This window comes from Talpa europaea, assembly GCF_964194135.1.
Source record: "Talpa europaea genome assembly, chromosome: 12".
NCBI classification, from domain to species: domain Eukaryota; kingdom Metazoa; phylum Chordata; class Mammalia; order Eulipotyphla; family Talpidae; genus Talpa; species Talpa europaea.
In genome coordinates this window covers 8,222,717-8,231,088 of record NC_140079.1, presented here as the reverse complement: position 1 = coordinate 8,231,088, position 8,372 = coordinate 8,222,717, and positions in this window count along the sequence as shown.

Sequence of the window (8,372 nt, the reverse complement as noted above, 5' to 3'; positions counted from 1 at the left end):
GAACACATGACAAATTTAACACAAATGATGATCAGTTCTGAGTCATCCTAGGGAACTTCTCATCACGCGACCCTCTTTTAAGCACACTTAGCTTAAATGTCACGTTAGTCTTCGTTTTCAGTGTTACCTGTTCCCGGAGCGCTTTCTTCCCAGCTTCCAAATCCATTGATAAAAGTGGGGCTTTCCCTATCTGGCCCAGGCACTTTACCTAGCCAATCACAATACACCACTTTCCTTCATAGCACTAAATGAAATTTGTTAACTTATGTACTAATTTACTAGTTTATAATCCGTGCGCCCCAAAACAAGATTATGAGAGCGAATAATTTGCTGGTCTTTATAGCTGGTTTGCAATAGTTGTTACAAGAACATTAGGTATCTGCTGTAAGCAATTATCCCTATATTCCTTCACACCTTGTGGGCTGAATGCATTAGTGGGTGAGTAAATGAATAAAAATGGAGCGTGGGTAACAATCACTTCTAGTCACAAGAGCGCCAGGGACGTTCTGGGAGCCAGAGACCCAAATGCCGCTTAACCACGTGGCCGGCAGCCCGGATCAGCAGGAGTCCTCCACTGTCCCACTATGCACCGCTCCATTCCCGCTCTAGAGGTCGCGTAAGTCCTGATTTCCGGCCCCTATTCGGTCGCAGAGGTCAGTTGCCCTAACGACCAGGTCGTCCCGGCCTCTAAATTGCATCACTTCCCCCTACGCCCCCCTCGGTGATTGACGCGCCTGCGCAGAAGGAAAGTAAACGGGCACCGGCTCCCTCCGCGCAGGCGCCGCGGCCGGGGGGCGGGGCCGTGCGGCGCCGCCGTGCGCAGGCGCAGCCGTCGGTGGGTCGGGGTTCGGTCGCCTGAGAGGTGAGTGGTGGGCTTGGCGCTGAGCGGGGCGGGCAGGGAGTCCCCGCGCAGAGCTCCCGGGGCTCCCGGGCACGTAAGAGAAAATCGGTCCAGGCCGGGGTCACGACGACCCGCAGGGTCCGGCGAGTGGGCGGCGCGGAGGGGAAATTGAGGCAAGTGGCGTCGGACACATCCTCCGGGGCCCCGGGCCTCTCCCGGCCCCCAGGCTCGGGGAACTGCGGATTCGCAGGCCCTCGGAAGGGAAGAGGGAGGTTCAAGAGCCCGGTGTGGAGTGAGTGCTCGTTGGGGGACCGCGATGCCCCGAAACACTGTCTCTTTAACGGAGAACCCCGTTAGCGGGGCTCGGGTCCTCGGGGCTGCCGGCCCTGCGCCGCCGGTGTCCACCTGGGTGACCTCGGTCGCCTTTGGCTTCACGGACCTTCAGTTTCCCCGTCTACAAAACAGGCATCGTTATGTCCCTGTCTCGGGGGGAAGGGGTTCCTTCGGTGGATTAAAGCCGCAGACGTCCACACCTGAAAGTGATTACTCACGGAGATGAGCAGTCGTTATCCTTATTTCTCACTTGGGGTCTTCTGCATGTTGTGCTGGGGGTGGAGAAATTCGGGGTCGGACTAGCGCCACTACCTCTCCTGTGTGAGCTTGGGAAAGTCGCTTCTCCTCTCTGAGCATCCTTTTCCTTCTAAAACAAGGAGGGGCGAAGTGAATGTCTGTTAGGTCATTGTGAAGTTCATTTTACATAGAACGTTCTTTAATCTGGCTCTTCTGCTTACTAACTTACTTAAGAAGTAAGTTTACTAATCGCTGGCTTTGTTATTAGGTGCCAGAAAGTATGCAAGCACTCTGTATCCCTTCGGCTGGACATTTCACTCTTTTTTTTTTTTTCTGTTTGAATATTCTGTTTTTTTTCTGTTTGAATATTCTGTTTTTGCTTTCCCTTGAGAGTGCTCTTGGTATCAAGTGGGCAGGGCCTGGGATGCTCTTTAGCACCCCACAGGCTTCAGGAAACCCCCACATCTCCCAGAAAACCTTCCAGCCCTAGATGTCCACACAGCTTTAAACTCTACTATAGAGCAATGATTCTTCACCTGCACAAGGTCAGCAGGCGGAGGTATGTGAACATGAGGAATCATGTGTGAAGTTTTGTGTGGAGAGGGAAGGGTACTTTATTGTTTAGACTATAGAGTCAGGCTGCCTGGTTCAGAATGGTTGATATGCTTGTTCTTAATCTGGTGACCCACTCTCTTTCTAAACCTCAGTTTTTTCTTCTGTTGAAAGGGGATTAGGTGAGACTGCTCAAGGTCTTAGGAGACTGGGGGGCCAAGTCGAGCCATAGCTTGTTTTGTGGGAACTCTGCTACTATACCTGAGCGCAGACTCATAACTATGGCTGTTTTTGCCCTACGGCAGCAGTTGAGTGGTTGTGCAGAGACCCATGGTCTCAAAGCGGAAGGTACCTATTCTATCCCATTTCAGAAAATATTTGCTAACCCCTGAAATAAGCCACTGCACATATAGCACTTAACTTGTGGTCTGAAACACCCCCCCTCCCCCCCGCCAAAGCATCCAGTCTTCTTGGAAGGGCCTCCATATGAGGTTCAGCTCTGCCCCAGATTGGGGGAGCCTTGAGTGCTGTAGTCTGATGCAGTCCTACATATTTTTTATTTGCCAAGACCCAACTCATGGGTCCCCTGTGTCATGGTCCGCGGGTCATGGGGAAATCATAGGGGCTGGAAATCACCTTCCCCAGGACGTGGTCACATGGCTTTCAACTTGTCAAGGCTGTAAGGTTTCCTGAGTCTGTACAGATCAAGTGCTGCTGGGCGTGCACTGCCGAGGGTGGCTGATCTATCCTGCAGGTCACAGCCCCGTGCGGGAGACAGGCCAGGAAAAAGTTGAAAATTGTTAAGCCTGTAGGAGATGCTGGGCCAGAGGTTCAGTTGGAACACAAGGTGTCCTGCTATCTGAATAATTAACCTTGCCACTTGGTGTTGAAGGGAGAACAACAGTGCCCCTGACAGGGTCAGGGTGGAGGCAGGCAGTTGGTTGGAGTGTACACTGTGTGTGATTGGGTCTGGTCTGGGGCACACTCCTGACCACGTTTAGAAGAAAACAGGGCTGCTGTGTGGGTTATGTGCTGGGGACCCAGCTGTAACTTGATGATTTGTAGCTCAGGGGACAGTCCTTTCTTGGGTACCTGAGCTGTCCTGGCTTTGGGGAGGCAGAGCAGAGCACCAGCTGGCACACTGGTATTAGAGAAGACTGTGGGTTCAGGAGGGAGGCAGGCAGAGCAATCCAGGAGGGCTGGGCAAAATGGGGTGCTTACCTCTCCTGAGACATGGGGACCAGGTCCCGCATTCTAGCCATTTCTTCCCTTTGAGTAATCCTCAGTGGGAAAATAAAGGGAATAGTTTTTCCTTTTAATGATAAAATGCAAAGGTGACAGAGCTGGAAGCGATTCTGAAGACCATCAAAGAGGAACTGGCAGGGGATTCTGCCACCCTTGGGGCTGGCATTTATGCACGCTTGGTAGCTCATGTCTGCACCCAGTGCAGTTAGAGCAGTGCCTCGGGTGCTTCCCCGGCGCGCATAAAGCCCTCTCTGTTTAGGGAGGGTGGGCCTTCTTTGAGAATTTTGTCTAGCAGCCAAAGCCCAACAAGTTGTGATTGTTCCGAAGACACCAGTGCCTAGCAGTGACCTGGGAGAAGCTCTGTCCCCGGGTTAACTGGGCCTAGCTTTCTGGAGAGCAGAAAGTTGGTTCATCTCAAAAGCCATGTGTTGAAGTGAGAGTCACAAAACTGCTTCTCAAAGCCCTGGTTTTCACAGACCACCTGTGTCCCATCATGCACAGGTTCTCCACTTAGAAGTGGACCTCAGCCCAGACCCACAGTCCTCTTTCCTCAGATCTGAAATCAAAATTGTCTGCAAATAGAAGATTTTCAGAAAATTTGCAGCAAGGTCATTGAGCCAGAAAAATCAGACTTGTACCTAAACACTTTATCCCTGCTCCCTCCCCCAATGTCTATCCGTGATTTTCAACTGGGGGTAGTTTGGTGATATCTAGGGACATTTTGACTGTCACACAATGGGGTACTTATGGTATCCAGTGGGTGGGGCTGGGGAATACTAACTCAATCCCCTGCAGTACCCAGGACAGCTCCCCACAGAGAATGACCTGGCCTAATGTCAGCAGGACCAAGGGGGATGATTAATTATTTAGAAAGAATATGAGTTGATCCCTGCTTACACTAGACAGCAAAATAGAATGCCAGTGGGTCAGATAATATAAACCAGGGTAACCCCGCAATGTCTTTGAGTCACCTCCTTTTCTCCCCCCTCCCCAATGTATGTATTTAAATTGCGCATCCCAGGAGGTTAGATGATGCTGGAACACCCCGTAATCTAGGGGGTCACACCTCCAAGAGACATTGGACAGAGACCGGGAATGCTGCTGAACACCCTACAATGCACCAGACAGGACCCCCCACACAAATGACCCAGCCCTGAATGTCCATAGTGCCAAGGTGGAGAAATGCTCCATAGGTCACGAATTATAACTGCAGCCTGCTAGGATGCACCTGCCACCCCAGTTTACAGAAAAGGAAAAGAGAGGGCTCCAGCTGGGATTGTCAGGTATGACACAAAACATTCCCTAGCTCAGGGCTGGGAAGAAAACATGGAGCTGGCCTTTGGCAGAACAGCCAGACCTAAGGTTTTAGACCTCTGGACACTTGTCCTGCCCAGAGAAGTTGGATCTCCCTGGCCTGCCATCCATATGCCAGGCTCCAGATAGCTTTGCTTGGATCATGGGCCCATTTGTTGAACTAACTGCACCAGGGCACAAGGTCCTCCAGTCAACCATGGTGACTGGCCACCATGTTGGGAGTGAGCGCTGTACCAACTGGGCAGTCTGGACTTGGGAAAGCATTTTTCTAGAATTGGGTCAGCAAACATTGTCTGTAAAGGGCCAAGTAGTAAATATGGCAGACTGTCAGATAACGTTTGTTCTGTTGTTGATGAGTGCCCAGGGCACTAACTATGTGGCGTTTGCACAGTCTCCCCAGAGGACATGGGTCTTCTCCAGGGACTCGTTTGGTTGCAAATCCCAAAGATGTGCACTTTAAGTTCACTGGTGTGTGTCCACTGTCCCCTTGAGTTATTGTGGGGTTGTGGAGCTTGTGCCCTGTGGTGGACGAGTGTTCCGTCCCGGGTGAGGACCTTGACCCTGAGCTGCTGGGACAGGCTCCACCTCCCACAGCCCCTGATTTTGAACTGGAGCCAGCCAATTGGAAAATGAATGAATGATCCAAATGATTGTTGAATATTAGAAGTGTTTTAGATTTTTACTTAAAACTTTGATGATGCTTTTGTGACCAGAAATCTCTAGTGGGAACTCAACTCTTCTTTATATCAATGAACCTATGGATGGGTTGGTTTTGTTAAATGTTCCACTTAAAGTTGTGGGAACCTAGGCAGGAACCTAGCCACGATATTAAGTGAGGACTGTGTATCTCAGACTTAACAATCTTGGTCTCTGTCCTCACAGCTCACCTCTGCTCTTGCAGCAGGGAAGCAGCCAGAGATGCGGTGTGTGTGCCGATAAAACTGGTTGCAAAGCCAGGCTGCAGGGAGTAATTTGTCCCCTCCGCCAGGGGAAAAGGTGGAGTGGGGGTAGGGGTCCCCCAGTCCTTTTGTTCTTCCTCTGGAATTTGAGGTTTCAGGTCTGTTACTCTAGAGCAGAATCTTTTGTTGTCACGGAGTGTCCTGTGTGCATTGCGTGATGCCATTCTCAGTGAGGACGTGATATGTGCCAGGCGGTAGTGTAGGTGTTAGCCAGACAGGAAGGACCCTCATCTCTTACACTCACTGTGCCCCTGGGGGTGACGCATTGGAAGAAGACGACATCCGGCAGTCGGGACACGCCCAGGAAGCAGGCAGTGAGAGTTTATGCCAGAAGAGACAGGTGGGATTCCTGCAAAATAAGTTCATTGGGAGTCGGGATTTCAATAGCTGGAGCAGCATGTGCAAAGGACCTTGGGTTTGAAGGGCATGAGATGTTGGAAGAACTGAAAAACTTGCCCAAAAATGAGTGTGACTTCATCTTTTGATCTTAAACCTTCTGTGACCCTTTGGTAGCCATTCTCTCTAGCCCTGCAGGTCACCCAGCAGGGAAGGAAGCAGTAAAGGTCAGATTGCCCAGTTTACCCCTAGACAAACACCTGTCACTACCAGGACCTGTGTGCCCTGGGAGGGAAAGCATATACCACCCCCCCTACACACACACACACACACACTTATGTCACCTGACTCCCATGAATCCCACAAAGGACTCTGGCCTAGAAATGGTGCCCGGACACTCAAGTGGCGTCCCAAGTGCTCACAGGTAACCTTGCTGCCTCTGACCCTGTGGCCCCAGTTCATATCACAGTGATTTAGAAGGTCGGGGAGAGGGGGCACTTGCAAAGGCCTAGGTGGTCAATGCTGTGGGCTCTGGGGGCCCACGGCCAAATCAGGGGTGTTATGCAATCACTTAGTTAAGAAGGCAAAGCCATTCTCAGAGAAACAGGTGGCAGACCAAATGTGCCCCTTGACCTGGTTTGAACAGAAGAGGCCTGCATTCCCAAAGGTCGCTTCCTAATGATAGGACCGTAGAGGTTGAAGACAAAAAAACAAAAAAAAAATTTTTAAATTACAGTAAGACATACATAAATGTTGCCATGTTAACCACTTTTTAAATGCATGGCTCAGTGGCTATGCCTTTTAAATCACATGGTGCAGCCATCCTCACCCTCCCTCTCCAGAACTTTCTCATCTTCCCAAACTGGAACTCTGTCCCCATTAAACACTAGCTCTCCATCCCCTTCCCAGCTCCGTGCCGCCCACCTTCTGCTTTCTCTCTCTAAATCTGGCTCCTTTAGGGAGCCGATGAGTGAAATTACATAGTATGTGTCTTTCTGTCTCTGGCTTATTTCACTGAGTACCATATTCTCAAGGTCCATCTACATTGTGGGGTGCGCGGAATGTCCTTTTTTTTTTTTTTTTAAAGATCTATTTATTTATGCATACAAGAGCTGAGGTACAGGCCAGAGGTGTGGGGTGGGCGGGGGGTGGGGGCGCTTGAAAGGATTCACCAGAGACAGAGCGGGGAACAGAACAGGCGGATCGACTGAAATACACTGCTGAGGTGGAGCAGCGGGCGAGATAGGAGAGGTCTGCTGTGCTTGTGGGTCAGCTCCCTGGCCAGGGACCAAACTCATGCTGCAGTGGCTGTGGACAGCTTCCTAGTGCTGAGACTTAACCCCTTGCACCACCAGGGAGGCCCCCGTCCTTCTTTTTAAGGCTGATTACTCCTCCAGAGCGTGGATGACACCTGGGTTACTTTCACTTCTGGCTGCTGTCTGTCAGAACAAATACCTGTAAAACAAAAACATTTTGACATTTTGGCCACTGTGTTCCTTGGGTTTGGAGCAGCAGACTGACTGGTTTTCTCTCTGAACCACTTATTGGGGAGTATGCTTTACCTTTTGGGGTTTCATTTTCCCCAAAATAAACCGGTCATGGTAGCTGATCTCCCTGGGCCCTTCTGTGTCACCCCAAAGACCTTTGGTTCTGGTGCTTGTCTGCCGGCCTCAACCTGTCCTGATCCCAGACTGCCCATTCCAGGGAGACGCTCAGGCCAAAGGCACTTGCATGTTAAGTGTCCAGCAATGCTTCATGTTCCACCACCCTCAAAGAGCTCTTAACTCCCTGCCCAGCTATGCAGACATCTCTTTTAAGGTATTCTCTGTTTTTTGTTAATTCATTTTTTACACCCTCAGCTAAGGTGGAGCACACCGGCTGGTCACCCCACTTGAGGAGTTTTATGGGCACACAGACACTTCACAGGCAGATGCCAGGCCTTGGGCAAGCTGGTCAAGCCCCTATCCCAAACCTGTTCCTTCTCAATGGGACGACATCCTACCGAGGAATGGGAATGGGATTGTGTGAAGCGCCCAGCGTGTCAGAGGCCCTTGGCGCACTGGTTACTTTACTCCAGGGCTCTGCCCCCTCAGTTCCGCTGAGTTCAAGGCTGGATCTTGGGGCTGGGAAGGGGGTCCTGGACAGCATCCCTCACCTTACCCCAATCGTGATAACCATAGATGTCCCTTAACATTGTGTAATGTCCCCTGGGGGCAGGATAACCCCTGCCTTAGGAGTTCAGCTCACTGTAGAGTAACCAGGGAAGACCCTGGCCATCCTGTAGGAATTGGTGCCCTTGGGCTTCCAGACAACTCAGCTGCTCAGTGTCACTCACCTGATCCCCTGTGTTGTTCAGACTCGGAGCCATGGAGCTACTGGATCATTTCCTCATCCTGAGCAAAAAAGCAGCGGGCAGGCTGTGATTGGCCTCACGCTTTGCTAAAAGCAGGATCCCTAGAAAGGCAGGGCCCCAGCCATGCAGGGCAGCTCTCCAAGTCCTCAGGGGTCCCTGGTGCCAGCCCTGCTCTTGCCTTGATGAGCTCCAGCCCCCAGGG